The following is a 23,646-nucleotide window of genomic DNA, read 5'->3' on the forward strand; positions in this document are numbered from 1 at the left end:
TCTTAGAATGAGAATTGGTTGAATATTGATCATTCTTATTTTGGTTATCAAGGTGGCCATTGGGATAGTTGTCCGAATTTTTTTTACCCTTTTCCGGGCCCCATTATGATGTTTCTAATTATATTCATGAGTTGGATAGGAGCATGGAAGTGGAGGAGGTGGAATGCGCTGCTCGTTTTATGGACATGGTGAGGCAAGTAATTGAGCAAAATGATGAATTTCAAAAAAACAAATACTACCGTAGAAATCAAAGTATCATAGGCTAGAATGGAAGAATTGATGGCCAATTATCAAGAACCTCAACTCGACAAAGAGAGTGAGTTCCCACAAGAGGTAAAATTAAAGAAGCAGATATAGTGAGCCAATAATGGCTAGAGAAACAAGCTCATCTAATAAAATTTCAAGGGTTTCTACGGAAAGGTCTTTCAAATTTTGCAGAACAATTGATAGAAGGGAGAACTGAGCTCAGGCAAGAGCTAGACCAATGTGGCTCAGATATCCATGACATGCAGGCTTAATTGAATAAAAAGATTGAGGCATATGATACCCAACAACAAATTATTATGGATGCGACCAACTTGTGAAGCAGAAAGAGGAGTTCCAACTATTCGACTAAAATATTATTGATGATTCCAAGGTTGAGGAAGTGTGAAAATGTAATGGATTGTAGAGTTGGGGCGCATCGGACCTCATTCTAACAATTTTTTAACATTGTGATTGGTTGGTGATACGAGAATTGATCCATTCGAGTGTATGGAGGAGTCAATGGATGAGGAACAAAGTTCATATAGTCTGAAATTTGTGATGCCAAAGAGACACAATGACATCCCTCACTTAAAGGCCATGAAGTTCAAGATGCGATATCAATTGCTCGGTTCCTGTATTTTCACACCACCATCCTAGGAACGTGACAAAAAAATTGATGTAATATTAGGGGAACAATTCATATCCTCAAAGTGGAAGAAAAAGTGGTGAAAATGTTGGTGTCGTGTAGGGACATTAAATCAAGCGATTGTTGGGAGGCAACACAATTCTATTTTTTCTTCATATTTTTTATTGTGCTATCTTTGTAGTGTTTTTTTTTTTGTGTTTTGTAGGAGTAGGAGCATGGAGTCAAATCGAGTAAGCATGTGAAAAATCGAGGAGGTGGTTGGCATTAAGTTTGGGGTGCCGACACAAAGGATTATCCTTGGGATAAGTCAGGGTAATTTTATATACTATCATAGCTTAATTATAGTATTCTTTCTTAATGTAGTGATTTGTGTAAAGAAAAAAAAATTGAGAAAAAAATTCAGAAAATTTTGAACTTTTCCCGACGATAGATCTTTTGGAAAGTTTTCTTGAGGGATTAAGGTCCAATAAAAAGATTACCAAAAGGTATGATAAACAGAAAAATAAAAAATATGTCCTTTATTTTTCTTTAGGTAGTAATAATCCCTCGTGGTTTCTCTTTGTGCATCGATTCTTTTCCATGAGATTTAGTTTGAACCAGGCAATAATTTTTATTATTTTTAGAGTAGATCAAGTATTTGGAAATAAAATGAGGCGTCCTTGACGTGTTTGATAGTAGCATATTTAAGTTTTGGCATGTGGAATATATTCCCTATGTTTCGAAATTTAATGCCTTGATGAAATTGGATAGGGTATCTTGTGACGCCTATGTCTCTTTTGCTGGACTTATATTCACTTTATGCTTAAAGCTTAATATCTTTTAGTTCCGTCAATAGTTTGTGGCTCCGTGAATATCATGTGACGCCTATGTACTTAGATTCTTAGTTTTTTCTTCCTCTTCTCTTTCTTTGACTTTATATTTTATTAGTTATAGAGTTGGGGTGCTACATGAACGTTGTAGTTTGAAGCTTGAATTGTTCTTATTATTTTATTATATTGGTATTTTTGTTCAATTTTTCGCTTAATTATTTGATTGCTTGATCACCAATTGAATACTATCTAAGAATCTAGGATTGAACTCGGGAGAGAGAATTTTAGATTGCATATATGATTGAGTAGAGCAAGATCTTGAACCTGAGTATCGGGAACAGATTTGCGGTTATGATAGTAATATATCTAATCGCCTTGCTTGATTATTATACAGGATTTACTAATGCGTTCTTGTTAATCCTAGTTCCATAGGAATATAGGCCTTAGGTTAGCTTGAATAAGCGATTAGTAATTCAGGAGAATACTACAAGTAATATTATCCCTGTCAATCAATAAAGCAGAAAAATTAACTATACAACTTAAGTAGAAAATTCAACGGAATTTTCAACTAACCCATAGCTCTAGAATATTTTCTCCTATCGAATTCATCCCTAAGATTGCAGATTTATTTCCTCTAATTTTTTAGTTTACTATTCTAGATTAGTTTTAGTTAAATATTCATACTTAAGAAAATTGCTTGAATAGAATAATTATCTTAGTTTAATTTTGTAAATAGTTAATCGCAAGTCCATGAGTATGATATCTGCACAGACAATCATATATTACTTGTCGACCACGTATACTTGCACGTGTATTTTGGAGCAACAATCAACATGAGATCTGGGGTTTCATCAACTAAGGATTTGTGCTTAAGATGTTTTGAAGACAACTTTCTAGACTAGATATGGGCACTATGAGTTTCTAGGGATGTCCTTTGGCTTGACTAATACTACAACAACATTTATGAATTTGATAAATCGGGTGTTCAGTCCATATCTGGACTCATTTGTCATTGTATTCATTGATGACATATTGATTTACTCGCATAGCATATAGGAGCACAAGCAACATTTAAGGATAGTGCTTAAGACTTTGAGGGAACAAAAGTTATATGCTAAGTTCTCCAAGTGTGAGTTCTGGTTAGATTCTGTGGCATTCTTGGGGTATGTGTGTCAGCGAAGGGTATTAAGGTGGATACGAGGAAGATCGAGGTAGTCAAGAGCTGGACTCGTCCTATCACATTGACCGAGATCAGGAATTTCTTGGTTCTAGTAGGTTATTATCGCCAGTTTGTGAAAGGCTTCTCACCTATTGTTGCTTGTTTGACTAGATTGACCCAGAAGGGTGTTCAATTTAGATGTTCCGATGATTGCGAGGCAAGATTTCTGAAGTTAAAGACCGCATTGACTATAGCACCAGCGTTTGTTTTTCCTTCTAGTTTAGGGATGGACATTATGTATTGCGATGCTTCAAGTGTTGGGTTGGGTTGTGTATTGATGTAGGAGGGGCGAGTAATTGCATATGCTTCACATCAGTTAAAGCTCCATGAGAAGACTTACTATGTGCATGATCTGGAGTTGGTTGCGATAGTACATGCTCTCAAGATATGAAGGCATTATCTTTATGGTGTGTCGTGTGAGGTTTATAGTGATCATCGCAGTTTGCAACATCAATTTAAGCAGAGGGATATTAATTTGAGGCAGTGGAGGTGTCTTGAGTTACTAAAGGACCATGATATTACCATCCTGTGTCATATATTAATGCCTGGTCAACTGGATGTTCGAAGAATAAATAGGGAAATCAATGAAAGTTTATATCAACAATATGTTGGTTAAGTCCCTGCGAGCAGAGGACCATTTGAAACATTTGCAAGAAACTTTTTACATATTGACGAAGTACAATATGATGCTAAACCAGAAGAAATGTGCATTTAGAGTCAGCTTGGGAAAGTTTCTCAGATTCATGTTATCTAACGGGGGAATAGAGATCAACCCAGATAAAATAAAGTCCATAAAAGACATCACCATAGTCAACAACATTAAGGCAGTACAAAGATTGATCGGGCGGATAGCCACATTGGGCCGGTTCATTTTGAGATCCGGATAAGAGCCATCGATTCTTCTCACTATTGAAAAGAAGAACAACTTCTCTTGGAACCTAGAGTGATAGCAAGCTTTAGAAAAACTCAAGCTATACCTGTCGAGCCCCTCATTGATGCACGCTCCGAAGGCGGACGAACAACTGTACCTTTACTTGGTGATTTCCGAAGTGGCAGTAAGTGGTGTCCTGGTTTAAGAAGAAGAAGGTCTAGAACTGGCTAAGTGCCTAGGGGCCGAAGTGATCGAGGCCAAATGTGACTCCCTCCTTGTCGTAAATCAAGTCAATGGGACATTCGAGGTAAAACAGGAATGGATGCGGAGGTACTTGGATAAGTTGCAAGTGACCTTAAACCAATTCAAGGAATGGACTCTAAAAAACGTACCTCAGGATCAAAATAGAGAGGCCGACACGTGGGCCACCTTGGGATCGTCTGTCCACTTCGATGAATTTGAATCGAGTCAGTGGTACAATTGATGAACTCGGTGGTAGAAGAAGGTCATACCGAGGTAAACTCGACAAGCTTGACTTGGAATTGGATAAACAAGTACATAGACTACCTGAAGACAGGAAAATTGCGATCGGATCCCATGGAGTCGAGAGCCCTGCGCACCAAAGTTGCCAGGTTTACCTTGGTCGAGGGGAAGTTGTTCAGAAGATCCTTTTTTAGCCCACTAGCTAGGTGCTTAGGTTAAGGGGAGACTAAATACGCTATGAAAGAGGCCCATGAGGGCACTTGTGGGAACCACTCAGGGGTAGAATCCCTGGTTTGGAAGTTAATCAGAGCTAGTTACTACCTGGTTTAGAACCCGTTCTTTCTATGCTACAACACGGAAGCCTTAATCCTCGACGAGGTGGGGGAACCGAGCCTCAAGTTCCAGTATGCTACTGAAATGTGAAACGGCAAGGAATGACCACGAGTCTCGGACTTATTGTATCAAAGGCGAAAAGCCTCCCTGGTCCGGCAGGCTGCCTAAAAGCAGCGAGTGGGACGGTACTACAACCGAAGAACTAACCTTCGATATTTCCTAGTCGGGGACTTGGTGTTAAGGGAAGTAATGCTACAAACCAAGAACCTAAACGGCGGGAAAACTAGGCCCCAACTGGGAAGGACCGTATAGAGTTTCCAGAATAATCAGGAAAGGTTTGTATAAACTCGAGTCGTGAAACAGTTTACTACTACCAAACAACTAGAACACGACACATTTTAAGAGATACTACTGCTAAGGTACAAGCACATTTCCCTTTTGAATTTTGCTATACAATGGACTAACTTATGCAGGTACTCGGCCAAGGGCAAATGTGACGATTAGGTCTTAAAGTATGTGTTGTACTATTTTTTCCCTTGAACTGGTTTTCCCGAAGTGTGTTTTACAGAAAGGTTTTAAGGATGCAACAGTAAAATGTGACACCTTAGTTTTGAAGGCGGCCTAAAGCCGAAGTTGCTGATCACCTGTGCCGGACCAATATTATTCGAGCCCTTACAAGTTTGGTCTCAAATAAAAAGTTTATGCGCCTCTGATAATATACTCTACATGCAAGGCCACAAAAGAAATTTTCCCTCTATATTTTGTCACCACGAATTTTGCACCATCGATACATACGTTGAGTTACTTTGAACAAATAACGGATCCTAAATCCTAGAGCCTACGGACTTCCCCTACTCGGGGACTGTCATCCGATAAAAAGATTGGATAGCTCGGGATATCGAGTCTTGGAGGCACCGAACCTATTAGGAAGGGCCCAAATATGAAAGGCTATGCCCAACTTAAAATGGCTCGGAGACGTCCAAGATCGTAATCAGAAAGTAGCGCCCTTACATATGATTAAATCCTATTAAAAGGTTACGTTTGGCAAAACACCATCGTGTACGATTAAAACACTCAAGTATATTAAAGGTCATCATTTCTTTAAGATATTTAGAAGCCTAAACAACTCATAGTTATTATCGAGATTGGCCCTCATTTGGGCTTCCAGAGAACAGGTACTCTAGATTATGTCCAATTTTATGCTAAGGCATTAATGACGATCTTCAAATAAATACTTGCAAATAGATACTGAAAAATAAAAGACACAATGTTCTCGAAGGGAAAATTTTATAAATTCAAAAAAGTATTTACAAAGGCGGCATGATAAAATGGTCTCAAAATAAACGAAAAAGAAATATGCAAAAAAAGAGAGAAGCTAAGGCATCTTCGCCTAATCTTCACTAGAGCCCCACTCAGCATCGGAACCATCGGGCTCACATAGTTCTTTTGCCTCGTCCTCAAGCCTCTAAGCCTCTTCAATCTCGGCCGATAGATCAAACACCTAGGCATGAATCTCCTCAAGGGTCTCCCTTTGGTTCTACTACTTTACATATTCGTCCTTTGTTATTAAGCGGGCCTCAGCTATTTCCATGTCAGTTTTGTATTGGGCTAGCATCTTCTAGACCTAGGAGGAATCGATCGAGGCTGCCTCTAACTTGGACTTTGTCGAGTGTATAGCGTATATAAAATTCTATCTTGTACTCTGTGAAATAACAGTATAAAACGATATCGAACCCACATAGATTGGTCTATCTATTCTATAGACAATTCTGGTTTAATTTACCATTTGAGAAAATAAGAAAGAGTTGAGTTGTGAATTAACTAACTAAAAACGCATGAATAGAGCAATAGAAAATATTTTATTTTTCACAAATATAATAAAAAGGTGTTGGGATCTTAACTTCACTTAATATTTCTATTATATAGTAGAATTATTATTCTTCAATTTCTATTTCTGAAAGAAGTATAAATGCCTCTCATGATTACAAATATATATTATTACTCAATTTGAATAATTAATTGCACTCCTCTCGGTTATACAAATTAATCTCAAAATAGTAATGCTAAAGAACCAGAAATATATGATTGAACTAAAACATGTTCTTAATAGTAAGTCCCTTTCGGTTATCCTACTTGTTATAAGTGATTATTACACCATTCGCCTCTCTCGATTACAAAAAAGTGTAAAATTAATTATAACATAAAAGAGATAGATGTTACTGAATAAATATTAACATCTATCAATACTACAATTTGTAGACATGTGATTTTTGACCCTCCCCAAGATTTTTCATATTTTAGCACGTAAATATTTAATTTAGGCCTAATATAGCTATTTCAACTATTTTTGACTTCTTTACTTTATTTTCGCCATAAAAATGGAAAATTACAAAAAAAAAATACTTTAGTATGTATCTATCATAATTATTTAAAAAAATATAATGAAAAAATACAAAAAAAAAATACAAAAATAGTACCTTATTTTTATATTTATATAATTTTGAAAATACAAAAATATATAATAGTTTCATGTTAGCTTTTGCATTCTGTAGTATTTTTATCTTATTTTAAAATGAGTCAATTAAGGTGTTGGATCCCAATTTTAAGAGTTTTTGGAGCCAATTCGGATTAGTCCATTAAGCCTAGGGACCCTTCTAGACTCTTCTTTGGAACAAAAACAAATAAAAAAGACCCTAAAGACTTAACACAAAAGCCCTAGGGACTAATTGTCAAAATACACAAAATAATAACCTAAACCTAGACTCTACATAAAAAAACGCCTAGGGACCTAGGGCAGCAGGAACGCTGTTTCTATCAAACGAGACCCCCACCATCAGTTCATCTACTTCTTCAAAAGCACCCCCAGAACTCCATTGAAGCAGCCATTTTTCCATGTGTTTTACAGGAGCTCTCACAGCTTCATCTTCTTCATAAGAGAAGCAACCTTGCCCCAAGCCAGTCTGTTCCCGACTTCATCTTCTTAACCAACACCCCTGAACATCACAACAACCAGCCCATCTCCAATCATCCCAATGACCAGCCAAAAAACCAGTCAACAACGTCCACCAATTCCATCGACGACCACCCTTCAGCTCACCATCGTCGGAAAACGACCACCCCACACGTCGGACACAATAACCAGCAACCCCGGCCAAACTCTCCATCTCGGTCATCAGTCACCACCAGCAGCATGTCGCCAGAACCACTCTTCAAACCATCTATCGAACCCCTATCTCTGACCAAACCAGCATCTAGCTGCAAAAGAAGAGAGGAAAGGGAGTTCGAAAAACAGTAACGACAACATAAAAGCAAACAAAGCTGACCCGCGCTGCCTGAAACTTGCCGGAAAAACAAGCTCCAGCGGCTCGTCGGATTAACAAGTTCCAGACGCTATAAGCAGAATCAAGCGACCTTACCCCAGCTTACCATCGTCGCTGTTTCTTTCCATTCCTCCACCCCCTACTGTCTTTGTATTGTCGGAGTCTCATAGTCAACGATGAACGGGTAGTAATGTCATGGGTTTGGCTAGAATTATTTCTTTGGCATTGCTTTTCTTGCGTCGTTTGGCTGTGGTTCCAGTATCGCCTTGTTATGGTAATTGAGTCATGGGTTCCGGCGAGTGTCGAGGTTTGGATCGTAGTTCCGTCGAGGTTTCCATTTTGGTCCGGTGATTAATGTTGTTTATTCGGCGTGAAGATTCAATGTAAGATTCACTTGCTTTGCTTTCATTTTGGTTTTGTTCTGATCATACGTTGTTGAAATGCATTTCTTTTGCATCTTGAAGTATTGCTAATGTTGAGCGTAGGGATTAATTAGTAAATGAATTATCTCTAATTGGGTTATACGCTAACATTTCAATGGGTGGTTGGAATCTTACTTGATTTTTGTTTATGACCATTGTGTTCCAGAATTGGTTCTTTGAAATATCGAGTCTTAACATGGAATCACGGTAGTTTGCATTAGGCACAATTTTAATTAATAATCATGATAGTGTATACGTCCGCGTAGTATAATTACGATTCCAAAAACTAGTTCGGAGTATGCGTTCGCGCAACTTCGATCAAATTCTTCTTAATAATAAAATTGATTTTCATAGGCTACTAATTAATCCGAAGTGTTCCATCCACGATTTAATTTTCCATGGCCCTCGCAAACTTGTAAATGTGTTAGTTGCTTTAGGCGCATATTTTAATAATATTACCTTCCTAAACTCGGGTGTGCATTTCATGTGGCCCAAATCAAATCTTAAACGTTGAATAAAATATGTTTAGGATTGCGGGTGCATTTCATGTGGCGCAATCCAAAGACGTATTTTAAACGACGTTCAATCTTCTTTAAAAATTGATTAAAAGCGGTTTAAAGTTAAAATGCACATAGGTTTAAAAGTGTTTTAAAATCATATAATTGTCCAATTATAATAGTTGGGAGACCATGCTAAAACCACGGAATCCGGGAATGCCTAACACCTTCTCCCAGGTTAACAAAATTCCTTAACCGGATTTCTGGTTCGCGGACTGTAATACATAGTCAATCTTTTCCTTGATTCGGGATTTGAACCGGTGACTTGGGACACCATAAATTATCCCAATTGGCGACTCCGAATTTTTAATAAATAAATAATCCCGTTGCGATTGTCACTTTAAGTTGGAAAAAACTCCCTTATATATACCCCTTACGGGGTGTAGTAAAAAAGGAGGCGTGACAGCTCTGGCGACTCTGCTGGGGAATGAACCCAGAATCTCTAGTTCAGGGTTCAAGAATTCGAGCTTAGAATAATTGTTATAGTTGGCTTTATCCATTATCTGAATTTGTTACATGATTTGGGCCTAATGTGCTAATTGATTGCTTTTACCGCTTTGATATTCCGTGAACTGTATATAAACTGTTGCGAAATCCCTCTTCTCTATGAGTCTTCTAAATCATGAAGAAGTGTGCACTTCGTGTGACTTCTTTTCTGTTAGAGTCATATCCCAAATTTAGAACGAGGTTCGGACAAGTGGCAAAGCCGGCGAAGCTTCTGTATTCCCGGTACGCTGCCCCCCTCGGTTCGAGCTGTCCGCTCGGGTAAGCCAGGTCTAGAACAAATAAACCCAGGTTTAAACCTAGTATAATAATACCTCATGCCGGATCCCTAGTAGGAATGTTTGTTTGCATCATGTGCATTTTGACTTTGGAGACTCAACACAGGGGTTGGGTCTGTCTAGGATAGGTGCACCCGAAACAAAAAGACCATCCTGATGCATCCTACTTGCTACTTGTACATTTATTTGCTTCGAACTTGCATGCTGACCGACTTACGAGTATTGGGAGAAGTTGAGGAAAGAGAAATAGCAGTATGAGGGTTAAAGAGAGTTAATAGCCTCTTCTGAAAAAAACCAATGTCCAAATAGTGTCGAAACTCTGCCGAATTTTGAGAAAATAAAAATAAAAGAAAAAAAAGGAAAAACAAAAGTTGGCGTTTCAAAAAAAAAAATAGTTTTATTTGCCAGTGAAATGAAAAAAAAAAGTCTTGTTTTCAAAAATAGTTTGTTTATTTGCCCGAACTACGCCAGTTTGATTCTCACAGGGTGTGAGATACGTAGGCAACACCCATCGGGTCCAACTTCCTTTTTTGCAAAAGTAGCCAAAAGAACAAAAAATTTACGTTAATTTGAAAATAATTAGGGTGATGCCATTCTTGTCAAAAATAGCTGAATGTCCCTAAAAGGGCACCGGAATGCTGTTTTTGCAAGAACAACCACTTTTGGTCACTTTAAACGGTTTTGGCTGGTTAGCTGACACAGCTTTGAAAGCTTCGTTTTTCGAAGTGCTGAAAGGCCATGTTGGCAAGGCCGGATGTTTTGTGAAAATTTTGAAAAAATGGTCATTTCTCTTAAGTCAAAACGAGTCATGGTCTTCTTTTAATTAAAATCACCTTAATAAATGTGCAGGATGAGCACAAATCAAAATAAACCTTTCTCAGTCCGTGAAGAGATCCCTTTGGAGCTACATATGTGGTGGCATGATTTGGGGGGCGATAGCAGGAAAGTTGTGACAAAAGCATTGGGCGGTCTTATTGGGCTCTTGAAGGTTAAGCCCAGAAAAGACGTGATTGAGGCCTTGATACCATTTTGGGACCCAGCACATAATGTGTTCTACTTTGCGGATTTCGAGTTAACTCCAACGCTAGAAGAGATAGCAGGCTATGATGGTTTCGAAGGGAATCTCAGAAGTCAATACCTGGTAGCACCAAGAACAGTGACATCTCACAAATATTTGGACTTGTTAAGCATCAGTCGGGACATCCGAGACAGAAATCTGGCCAAAGGATTTTGTACCTTCTACTTTCTATATCGACATTATGGGAATCCCCGTGACTTCGAAACACCAGATACCGGTCTTACTCACGCTAGAAATCAATACAAGTGGGAAGCTCGTAGAGGATTAGCTTTCATAGTGGCGTTCCTGGGTATCTTGGTTTGCCCGAGAAAAGACGGGAACATAGAGATGGGGCTAGTAGGGATAGCCAACTTTATGATGGAAAAGGCAAATGGGACTATAGTGCCGCTGATCTTGGCAAAAATTTACCGAGCTCTCACTCTCTATCGAGAAGGAGCAAATTTCTTTGAAGGGTGCAATATGCTGTTACAAATATGGATGGAGGAACACCTTTGCCACCGTCCCGGATACTTGAATTGCGTTATGACTGGCCTTGAGTGCATTGAAAAACATGAAAAGCAAGTGGAGGGTTATGAGTTTCCGGATGGTACGGGAGCATGGAATGCTCATTTGAGATCGTTGACCTCAAATAAGATCAAATGGACATTCGGGTGGCTCTCGGTCAACGAAGTAATATATATGTCGGCTGAGGTATGTTTTTTGTTGTTGATGGGTCTTCGGAGTATCCATCCTTATGCTCCGTACAGAGTCTTACGTCAGTTAGGCCAATACTAGACCATCCCACACAATGAACATTTGAGTTAGCAAGTCATTGAGTTAGATACAAAAGCTGCTTTCCCAGAAGAGAAAGTGCGCCGGATTTGGCATCAGTGTAGATTCTTAGGGTCTAATACTCAAGTACGGGACCTATCCAGAGTCGAGGTGGAGCCTAGTTACACTGCTTGGTATGGTAAAATATCCCGAGTTCAACATGAACCTGACAGGCCCGCAAAGAGACCCTATGTCCAACAATTCACTGACGGAGCACAAGTGCAATGGGACTGGCTGACCAAAGAAAACGAATACAGGGCTACCATAAGCAAATTGGAAAAGTAAGTAAGAGAACTTCAATTTGAGAATAGCTTGCAAGTCACGGCAAATGAAGGAGAAAAGAAAAGGCTAGCCAAAGAAAATGAGGCCCTTCGAGCTCAAATTCAGAAAATGAAAGTAGCGGCAGAAAATCCAGCCCGAAGTGATAGAGACGAAAAACTCATCGCTAACTTGAGGCACACAGTAAATGACTGTAGTTTTGATTTGAACAAAGCAGAAAGTGAACTAGATAAGGCTCGAAAGCAATTGGCTAAAAATGCAGATGAACGAGTACGCCTGGTTAAGCAGTTGAGAGAAAGGTACGACGATGAGGTCGCAGGGTTAAAGAAAAGGGTCATCGCCATGGAAAACAAAATGATCAAACAGGCAAAAGACTTCAAAGTTGAAAGGGAACATTGTTATACAGCATTGGCGCAATTAGAAATAGATTTGTAACAAGTTCAAGAGCAAAATCATGCGGCTGAGTAAACTTTAGAAGCCGGGGCGCAGCAGATTGGGCGTTTGTTAGAAGAAAAAGGCGTGACAAGAGAGAGAATTAGAAACATCGCTGACTACATCGTTATAAAGTGCTAGATCTATGAGGATATGACTCGCACTACCTTCTTTGCAGCGGTAATGACATTTGTTAAACAGATAATGAACGACTTGGATCGACTTCAAAGAGAGCTTGCATATAGGCCCGCGGCGAGACCGAATGATGTCCCGCGGGCACCAGGAGCATTGATGTATTCATGATTTTTCTATTTGAGTCTGCATTTCCCTTTTGTTAGCATCTGTCAGTCATGTTGAGTTTGTATTTTCTTTCTACTAGAGTCCGTCAAATTGTTTTCGAGTCTGTATCTTCTTCTGTTGGAGTATGATGTCTATTTTCGGAGTCTATATTTCATCTTTGAATTGAAATCTATTAGTATTTTAGAATTTGTTAGTTTTGAGTTTTGTAATGGAAGCATTTGTTTTTTTTATATATGAAAACTGAAAATCCCAAAAAATGTTTTATTTCGCACTTATCTCCAAGAACTACGCTTGGTCTGATTCATGCAGGGTCATGATACGTAGGCAATCTCCATAGGATTTGACTGTAACCAAATAAAAAAAAAAGAAGAAGAGAAAAATAAAATAAGAGGAAAAACAAGAGAGTAAAGAAAAGAAAAGAGAGGAAAAACAATAAAGAAAAGAGAGAAAATAAGAAATCAAGAGAGAGTAAAAACAAAGAGAGAACAGAGGCAAGAGTGAAAGGAAGGAAACGAAAAAGAAAGAAAAAGGGGGAAGTTTGCAATTAAAAGTAAGAAAAGGCCGGGATGACGCATGCAACCGATCAAATATATAATAGAAACGGTTAACTGTTTAGGTGCATTCATGCCCAATGTGCGGTTACCAATCTGTTAAAGCCTAATCGCTAACAAGGTTGTTGTTTGATGCATTGAGTCCAGGCAGGTAGTTAGTTGATTGGCATTCTGGCAACTCACTCATACAACACTCGATCGAAAGACAGGTTGAATATGGCCAACCAGGAACCGGAAACAAGTATTGTCGACCCATCGAAAGAAGTGGATGAATTGGACGTTAATGCAATGAAGGAAGAAATGTATAAGCTAAAGAAACAGATGGCTTAAATGTACCAAGCCTCGGCGAAGGGGCATCCACCACTGGTTTATCCCGCCAACCCTGCTTATATCCCACCATCAGCCCAACCTCCGGAGCCTCCCACTGTGAACTGATCTCCAGCCTTACCCCTCTACCAACAATGCCATGGCGCCACTTCCCATACTTCTCAAGCTCCACCACCCAAACAAGTACCATACCCTCCCCCACTAATTACACCTGTTTTTGTGGCACCTCCACCTACTACATTACACGGATCTTCCAGTGAACCCCTGTTCCAAACTCACGACAACCAGTACTATCCCCCTGAACCCACCTTTAAAGTTCCAGAACCATATCCTTACAGCCCTCATCTTGATCTCCCAGCAGAGATCGAGAAACCACCCAAAAATCCCGAGCATAAAGAGATGATCAGAAAGGTCAAAAGCTTAGAACAGTCGTTCCGAGATATGAGGGGGTTGGGAGGTCAAGTAAGCATGGCCTATAAGGATTTATGTTTGTTCCCAGATGTTCAGTTGCCAGCAGGGTTCAAAATGCCCATGTTTGATCTGTACGATGTCCATAACGACCCAGTAGCACACTTAAGAGGATTTTGTAGCAAAATGAGAGGAGCAGGTGGAAGAGATGAATTGCTGATGGCATATTTCAGCCAAAGTTTAAGTGGATCGACCTTAGAATGGTATACCAGACAAGATCACAACAGGTGGTACACATAGGACGATTTGGCCCAAGCCTTTGCTTGTCATTTTTAGTACAACCTCAAAATTATCCCAAACCATCTGTCGTTGACAAAGCTTGAGAAGAAGCCCAATGAGAGCTTCAGGAAATACGGATTCCGTTAGAGAGAGCAAGCAGCGAGGGTTGGCCCTCCGATGAAAGAACGCGAGATGGTTGATTATTTCTTGCAGTCTTTGGAATCCACTTATTTCAGTCACTCGGTGTCGACAGTAGGTAAGTCCTTTAATGAAGTCGTAAAAATAGGAGGCATGGTTGAAGAGGGACTCAAGTCCAACAAGATCATGAGTTATTCAGCGATCGAAGCAACCACTTAGGCCATTCAAAACGATACTGGGGTGTGCTCGGGAAGAAGAAAAAGCAGGATATTGCGACAATTGAGTCAGGAGTTTGGGTTGGATCTAGGAACCTTCCCCGTTACTACAACCAGCCGCGACCCTATCCCCAAACTTACCCCCACACTACATATAACCTACCACAACACTATTACCCACTGCTAGATCCTCATTTTTCTGTCCATCACACACAAACCTATACCCAACCTCCCGCTCACTCACAATGGCATGCGCCAGCTCCACAAAACCCATACCAAGATCCACAAAATAACTATACACCCCCAAAAGCCTACAGAAATCCTTCTGGAACGAGTTTCGACCCAACCAAGCCTTTAAGAATGAGAGGTTGCAGAAGCAAAAGACTTTCACTCCATTGGGAGAATCATATGCTAGTCTATTCCACAGACTGAGGCAGTTGGGTATATTGAATCTGATCGAGGCTAAATTGCCGAATCCTCTTCCCAGAAATATTGACCGCTCAGTGAGTTGTGAGTATTGTTCAGAGGCCCCAGGACATGACACAGAGAAATGCTAGAAATTGAAAACAGTCATTCAAGAACTCATTGACACCAATTGGATTGAGGTCCAAGCTCTGGAGGCGCCCAATATCAATCAGAATCCCTTGCCAGCCCATCATGAAACAAATATGATTGAGATAGTGCATAAGGGAGGGGAGCCTAAGAAGCCTTCGCAAACCGTCATGATGATTCAGGCTAGTGAAGCCAAGCCGACTGAGAAGTCTGTGATCAAGTTGAACAGGGAAAATAATGAACCATCTGTGGAGGTCAAGAAGGGGTCCTCAAGTGACGTTGCAGGAAACATGAAAGAGCAAACGTAGTTGTGCCAGGAGTGACGAACAAGCCTATGGTAATTGTGAAGGGCTCCCCCACAAATCCTATCATTATTAAACCGGTAACTCAATTACCGATGGTTAACAACAAGGCAGTCCCATGGAATTATGAACGAGTGATAGTGACTTACAAGGGGAAAGAGGTTAAGGAAGAAGTGTGTGAGACTCATGGTTTGACTCAATCGGGGAGATGCTTTGCCCCCGAATTGTTGAGAAAAGCAAAGACCTCAAAAGATAATCTAGTGTTGGTGAAGAAAGCGGTGACTGAGGAAGAAGCAGAATAATTTCTGAGAAAGATGAAAGTGCAAGACTATTCCATTGTGGAGCAGTTAAGGAAGACACCAGCTCAGATCTTTCTCTTGTCATTATTGATCCATTCAGACGAACACTGTTGGGCTTTGATGAAAATCTTGAACGAAGCCCACGTTCCTCACAAAATCTCAGTAAACCACTTGGAAAAGATAGCTAACAAGATATTTGAGGTAAACAGAGTCACTTTTTCTGATAATGAGTTGCCCGTGGAGGGTACCGAGCACAATAGAGCCCTCTATCTGACGGTGAAATGCGAAGATTCCGTGGTTACTCAGGTACTGGTTGACAATGGGTCTAGCACGAACATTTGTCCTCTCTCCACATTAAACAAGCTGAAAGTGAAAGATGAAAGAATTCACAAGAACAGTATTTGCATTCGGGGATTCGACGGTGGAGGGAAAGATTCAGTCGGGGACATAGTGTTTGAGCTCACAATAGGGCCAGTTGAATTTACTATGGAATTCCAAGTGCTGGATGTGGATATTTCTTATAATCTACTGTTGGGACGATCTTGGATTCATGCTGCCAAAGCGGTCCTGTCTACTCTGCATCAAATCGTCAAGTTTGAATGGGATTAACAGGAAATTGTCGTACACGACGAGGATAGTTTGTGTGTGCCCAATGATGCCATTATTCCGCTCATAGAGGTTGAAGACGACAAGGGGCCATGGGTTTATCAGGTTTTTGACACAGTATCGGTAGAGAAAGTTCCAGAAGGGAAGTGCGTTCCAACTCCAAAGGTAACTACTGCACCAGTCATGGTAGCCGTTGAAATGTTGAAGAATGGTTTTGTACCGAGCAAGGTTTGGGTGCATCTCTACAAGGTATTGTGCAGCCAGTTTCTCTTCCAAAGAATCTGGATACTTTTGGTCTGGGTTTCAAGCCTACAGTTGCATATGTGAGACGAGTCCGCAAAATGAAACAGAAAGCATGGGCATTGCCAAGGCCAATCCCGCGTCTGTCCAGATCATTCGTCAGGTCGGGTATTAGAAAGCAATTGCTGTCAAAGGTTCCTGGATCATTCATTGATGCTGATAGAGACTTGGAAAAGGGGTTCGAAAGGTTATTCGCCGAGATTAACATGGTTGAGGCTGGGGAAGGGTCCAGCAAGGCAGATGTGCAATTCATGGGACCACGTGCAAAAGTCAACAACTGGGAAGCTACTACTCTTCCTACCCGGAGGGAGTCTTGGTAGTGGGTTTTGATTTTTCTTTTAGTTGTCTGGATTATTACATGGTCTGTAATTCAGATATTATGTTCCGTCCAGTTGAATGTGTTAAAACCCTGTTATCCTTAAATTCAATGAAATGCAATTGTTCCTTTCCCTTCATTTCTTCCAATTATTTTTGTTTTCTTCTTTAGTACAGTTCTTTTTATGCTGATATCAATGACATGACATGCATGAGGAATCTTCGGCCCAGTTTTAAAAGCCAATCTAACTCTGAAATAATAATACAAGAAATTGAGTGTGATGACAAGTTGGAATTTGATGATGATGAGGCCTATGAAGAAATTAGTAAGGAACTAAGTAATTTTGAGGAAAAGCCCAAACCTAATTTGAACGATATAGAAGCAGTTAATCTAGGGGACCAATATAATGTCCGTGAAACTAAAATAAGTGTCCATCTGGAACCTCAACTCAGGGAGGAGATAATTAAAGCACTGTTCGAATACAAAGATGTTTTTGCATGGTCCTATGACGACATGCCGGGTCTAAGCACTGATTTAGTGGTTCACAAGTTACCCACTGAGCCGGCATTCCCTCCTGTCAAACAGAAGCTGAGAAAATTCAAAATGGATATGAGTGTAAAGATCAAAGAAGAGGTCACCAAGCAGTTCGATTCCAAAGTCATTCGGGTCACCCGGTATCCCACCTGGTTAGCCAATGTTGTGCCTGTGCCGAAGAAGGATTGAAGACCATGGTGTTTGTTGACTATCGGGATCACAACAAGGTGAGTCCAAAATTGTGGCAAACATGAGATTGGTTCTTTTGTGGATTGTTACGCGGGTTATCACCAGATCTTAATGGACGGGGAAGATGCAGAAAAGATAACATTCATCACGCCGTGGGGAACATACTGCTATCGGGTCATGCCATTTGGCTTGAAGAATGCTGGGGCAACCTACATGAGGGCAATGACAATAATATTCCATGATATGATACACCAGGAAATCGAGGTGTACGTGGATGATGTGATCGTGAAGTCTAGAAAGCAGTCTGACCATGTTAAGGATCTAAGGAAGTTCTTCCAAAGGCTTCGCAGGTACAATCTCAAGCTTAATACTGCCAAATGTGCTTTTGGGGTGCTGTCTGGAAAGTTGTTGGGGTTCGTAGTCAGCCGCTGGGGCATTGAACTGGATCCATCGAAAGTCAAGGCCATCCAGGAATTGCCACCTCCGAGGAACAAGACCGAGGTGATGAGTTTGTTGGGGAGATTGAATTATATCAGCAGGTTCATCGCTCAGCTCACGACAACTTGCTAGCCTATCTTCAAACTGTTAAAGAAAGATGTTTCGGTCAAATGGACAGATGAATGTCAGGAGGCATTTGATAAGATAAAGGGGTATTTGTCAAACCCACCCATGTTGGTCCCGCCAGAACCAGGGGGACCTTTGATTCTATATTTAACGGTTTTGGACAATTCATTCGGCTGTGTATTGGGTCAATATTATATAACTGGCAGGAAGGAGCAGGCCATCTATTACCTCAACAAGAAATTCACATCGTACGAGGTTAAGTATACTCATCTTGAGAGGACATGTTGCGCCCTAACTTGGGTGGCATTGAAGCTGAAACATTATTTGTCATCTTATACTACCTACCTCATATCTCACTTGGATCCATTGAAGTATATGTTTCAGAAGCCTATGCCCACATGGAGGCTTGTAAAGTGGCAGATCTTGCTCATAGAATTTGATATTGTCTACGTGACTCGAACTGCAATGAAAGCACATGCCTTGGTGGACCATTTGGCCGAGAACCTGGTTGATGAAGAATATGAACCTTTGAAAACTTATTTCCCTGATGAAGAGGTGATGCACGTTGATGAGTTGGAGCAAGTTGAAAAGCTGGGATGGAAACTTTTCTTTGATGGGGATACAAACATGAAGTGCGTGGGGATAGGAGCGGTACTGATTTCTGAAACAAGGCAGCACTACCCTGTTATGGCTCAGCTTCATTTTTACTGTACTAACAACATGGCTGAGTACGAGGCATGATTTATGGGTTTGGGGTTAGCTGTGGATATGGGTGTCCAAGAAGTCTTGGTCTTGGGTGGCTCGGACCTTCTGGTGCACCAGATTCAGGGAGAATGGGAAACATGGGGTTTGAAACTCATACTGTATAGACAATGTTTGCATGATCTTTGTCAATAGTTTCAGTCAATAGAGTTCAGGCATATCCCAAGAATACATAATGAAGTCGCCGATGCTTTGGCTACTCTGGCGTCAATGTTACATCATCCCGATAAGGCTTATGTGGACCCTTTGCAGATTCAGGTCCGTGATCAGCATGCTTACTCTAATATGGTAGAAGAAGAACTTGATGGGGAGCCATGGTTCCATGATATCAAAGAATATATCAGGATGGGGGTATATCCAGCACATGCCACAGGTGATCAGAAAAGAACAATTCGACGATTGTCAAGAGGAGTTTTCTTCGGTGGAGGGGTATTGTACAAAAGAACTCCAGATTTGGGATTGCTACGATGCATAGATGCCAGAAAAGCCACAGCTATCATGACTGAGGTACACTCCGGAGTTTGCGGACCACATATGAGTGGGTACGTTCTGGCAAAGAAGATTCTCCGAGTAGGTTATTATTGGCTCACTATGGAGTGGGATTGCATCAGTTTTGTGCACAAGTGTCATTAGTGTCAGGTGCACGGAGATTTGATTCATTCTCCACCATCTGAGTTACATACAATGTCCGCGCCATGGCCTTTTGTTGCTTGGGGCATGGATGTCATTGGGCCAATCGAGCCGGCAACATCAAACGAACACAGGTTTATTCTGGTAGCCATTGATTATTTCACCAAGTGGGTTGAAGCGAAAACTTTCAAATCTGTGACCAAGAAAGCAGTGGTCGATTTTGTGCATTCAAATATCATCTGTCGGTTTGGGATTCCAAAGGTAATCATCACGGACAATGGTGCTAATCTCAACAGTCATCTGATGACGGAGACCTGTCAGCAGTTTAAGATTATACATCGCAATTCCACCCCATATTGCCCTAAAGCGAATGGAGCAGTCGAGGTGGCCAATAAGAACATAAAGAAGATACTTCGGAAAATGGTGGAATGGTCCAGACAATGGCATGAGAAGTTACCTTTCGCAATGTTGGGTTATCGCACTATTGTTCGCACTTCAGTAGGGGCCACTCCTTATTTGTTGGTGTATGGCACGGAGGCAGTAATACCCGTAGAATTTGAAATCCCATCCCTTTGGATTGTCACTGAGGCAGAAGTTGATGACGTTGAATGGGTCAAAACCCGCTTGGAGCAATTAAGTCTGATTGATGAAAAGAGATTGGCAGCAGTATGTCACGACCAATTGTACCAACAGAGAATGGCGAGAGCATATAACAAGTAGGTACGTCCACGGAAGTTCGAAGTGGGTCAATTAGTGCTGAGACATATCTTGCCTCACCAGGCAGAAGCAAAAGGAAAGTTCGCCCCAAACTAGCAGGGGCCATTTGTCGTAACTAGATTGTTGTCCAATGACGCGTTATATTTGACAGATGTAGAAGGGAAATGTGTAGAAATGGCTATCAATTCCGATGCAGTCAAGAGATACTATGTATGATTTCTTTGTTTGATTGTACTTGTTTGTATTTGGCATATTTTGAAGATTGAAATGACGAAGGCATTTTGTTCGGCTATCTAAACACTTTATCCCTCGTCACCCCTTTTGAGACTATTTACTTTCTTTCATACCCCTCTTTCGGAATCAGTAGTGAATATCAGAAACACAAGCTTGAAAGATAAGAAAAGGAAGAAAAGAAGAGAAAGAAAAAGAAAAGAAGAGAAAGAAAAAGAAAAGAAAAATCACAACAAACAAAGTAAATTCCTATGACATGAACTACGTTCGACCTGATTCCTTTTAAGGATACGTAGGAAGCCTCACGGTTCGGTCCCATAAAAACAAAAATCCAAAAACCCCAAGAAAAGAAACTAGGGCAAAAGTTGTGGTTGTTGTAAGAAATCTGATTCCAAAGGTTGTAATTTTGAACCCACTTGAATTGTTTTGAGCCTTTGATACCCTTTCTTTCTAACCCTATCAAAAAGACCATAGTACGGTCCAAAGAAAGACCTTCCGATCAGTCTTCGAGAAATGCTAGGTCAAATAATGAGAGGTAATGCATATCAGGGGCAGCACTTTGGTCCAAGCAGGGAAATGTTAAAAATGAGAGAGTCTTATTGGTGAAAACCTTCACAGGCACCGTAAGGCGATGGAAAGCTGAGAGAAATAAAAAATGAGAGAGTCTTATTGGTGAAAACCTTCGCGGGCACCTTGAGGTGACGGTAAGTTGAGAGAAAGAATCAAAAATGATAGAGGCTTGATGGTGAAAAGCCTTCGGTCACCACAAGTCGAATAAGGATTTTGAATCAGATTGGATAATCGGAGCATTGAAGCCCAGTTTCACGGTTTAGGGGTATAACATGAGTTGAACATCAGACTTGCTCAACAGAATAGGCCACAGGTGCATGTCATGGTCATTAGAGTTGGTATCCACATCTGATAGGTTTCTACTTCGTAGTTTTCTTGTTAGGAATCACCTCTTTCCTTTACTTCCTCTTCCTGAGTCCGTTTGGTCAAAATAAGTGAGAAATGACTTCAAAATTTGCCACCAGCTTTCCGATTGCATAAAACGGGATCTGGCTAGCACATTAGTGCCATAAGTCAGGAAAGAACAACAAGCGCACTGAGTTGGTAACAATCAACACGCTTTGGGGTCCATGAGAAATACAAGGTTTGGTATATTTCAATTCGTGAATAGTGCAATAGATAGAGGATGTTGGGTGAACGAGTCAAAGGTATTCTCTGTGATGAGATCAACAAAGAAAGTGGTTAACCAGTGACAATCGAGGTATTCCAAGCAGAAATCAATGTTATCGTTACAAGTGAGGGAGCAATAGACCTCAAGGCCAAGGCTAGTGGTTTAAGTCAAGAAAGAACAACATACACATTGAGTGGATGGTAATTGACGTGCTTTGGGATTCATGTGAGACACAAAGGTTGGTAAATGTCAATTCATGAGTAATGCAACAGATAAAGGGTATTGGGTCTGGACGGAGAAGAGGTATTTTCTGTGATAAGGATGACAGAGAAAGTGATTAGTCAAGGAACAAGCAAGGTCTTCGAGTGGAAATCAGTTATCATGAGAAGTGAAGGAGCAACCACCCTCATAGTCAAGGCCACAAACCAACCACTATATTTTAAACTGACAAGATTTTTCTTTGATTTGAAACAGGGGCAGAAAATTTCGGTTGTTCCAAGGAAATCCTCCGCAGAGGAAAGGAAAGCATCATGACATGTTTGATTTCTAATTCTCAGGACCCTTCTGGATAATGGGATCTAGTTTTTAAATTCTCAGAACCCTCCTGGATAATGGGATTTAATTTAAAATTTTCAGGACTGTCCTGGATAATGGGATTTAGTTTTTAAGTTTTCAGGACCATCCTGGAAAATGGGACCTAGTTTAAAATTCAAAACAATCATGAGTAGTAAAATCTAGCATAAATGTACCCCAAAGGAATGTAAGATAGTTTCAAAGTTTGCATGTTTGAGATAAGATTCAAGTAGGAGTTTTCAGGACCCTCCTGGATAATGGGATTTAGTTTTAAGTTTTCAGGACCCTCCTGGATAATGGGATTTAATTTTAAAATTTCAGGACCCTCCTGGATAATGGGACTTAGCTTTAAAATTTCGATTAGATAACAACATTTAGCGTAAGTTCTGGTGTAGGGTAATATAATTTAGCCGTAAAATTGTCACTTTTAAGATAATACTTGATTTTTGATTTTTAGGACCCTCCTAGATAATGAGACTTAGCTCTAAGATTTCTATTAGATAACAAGAGTTAGCATAAGTTTTGCTGTAGGGTGGTATAACTCAGCCGTAAAAGTTTTCACGCTTAAGATACTACTTGATTTTCGATTGTCAGGACCCTCCTGGATAATGGGGTGTAGTTTAAGACCTTCTTAGATAACAAGATGTAGCGAAAGTAATACCTTTAGGAGATATAACTTAGATTTAAAACTGTCGTTAACTAGGAGCTGTCAGGACCCTCCTAGATAATGGGACCTAGCTTTCAAATTCTTAGTAATATTAGGTAATATGATTCAGTTTAACACTCACAAATGCGCCCAACACCAAACTCGGGTAGACGTTTTCTTTGTTTTTTTTATTTTGTGGAAATCAGGCGCCCCTGGAGAACAAGGGAATACATTTCAAGTTTAGCAATCAGGCGCCCACCTGGAGAACAAGGGAATATATTTCAAGTTCAACAATCAGGCGCCCACTTGAAGAACAAGGGAATACATTTCAAGTTAAGCAATCAGGCGCCCACCTGAAGAACAAGGGAATACATTTCAGGTTCAACAATCAGGAGCCCACCTGGAGAACAAAGGAATACAAAAAGACTGACCAAGCACCCACCTAGAGAACAAGGAAAGACAGTTCAAGTTTCAAGGTAAAGTAGTTCCGAAGGAAGACAGTTCAAGATTTGGCAATCAGGCACCCACCTAGAAAATAAGGGAATTCACTTCAGAATGCGAGTCAACAGTCCGAGGTTATCAACAAAAGTTAGTCACAATAAAGAAAGAAAAAAAAAAGAGAAAGGCAAGAAGTTAATCCATATGCAGAAGTTGATTAAAGATGTGGGCGGCTCAAGACATGGCCGAGGTCACAAGAACTGCATGCCCAGTTTTGATCCGAAAAGCTGAAGAGAATGAGC

The sequence above is a fragment of the Nicotiana tabacum genome, chromosome 6 (genome assembly GCF_000715075.1).
Source record: "Nicotiana tabacum cultivar K326 chromosome 6, ASM71507v2, whole genome shotgun sequence".
NCBI lineage: Eukaryota > Viridiplantae > Streptophyta > Magnoliopsida > Solanales > Solanaceae > Nicotiana > Nicotiana tabacum.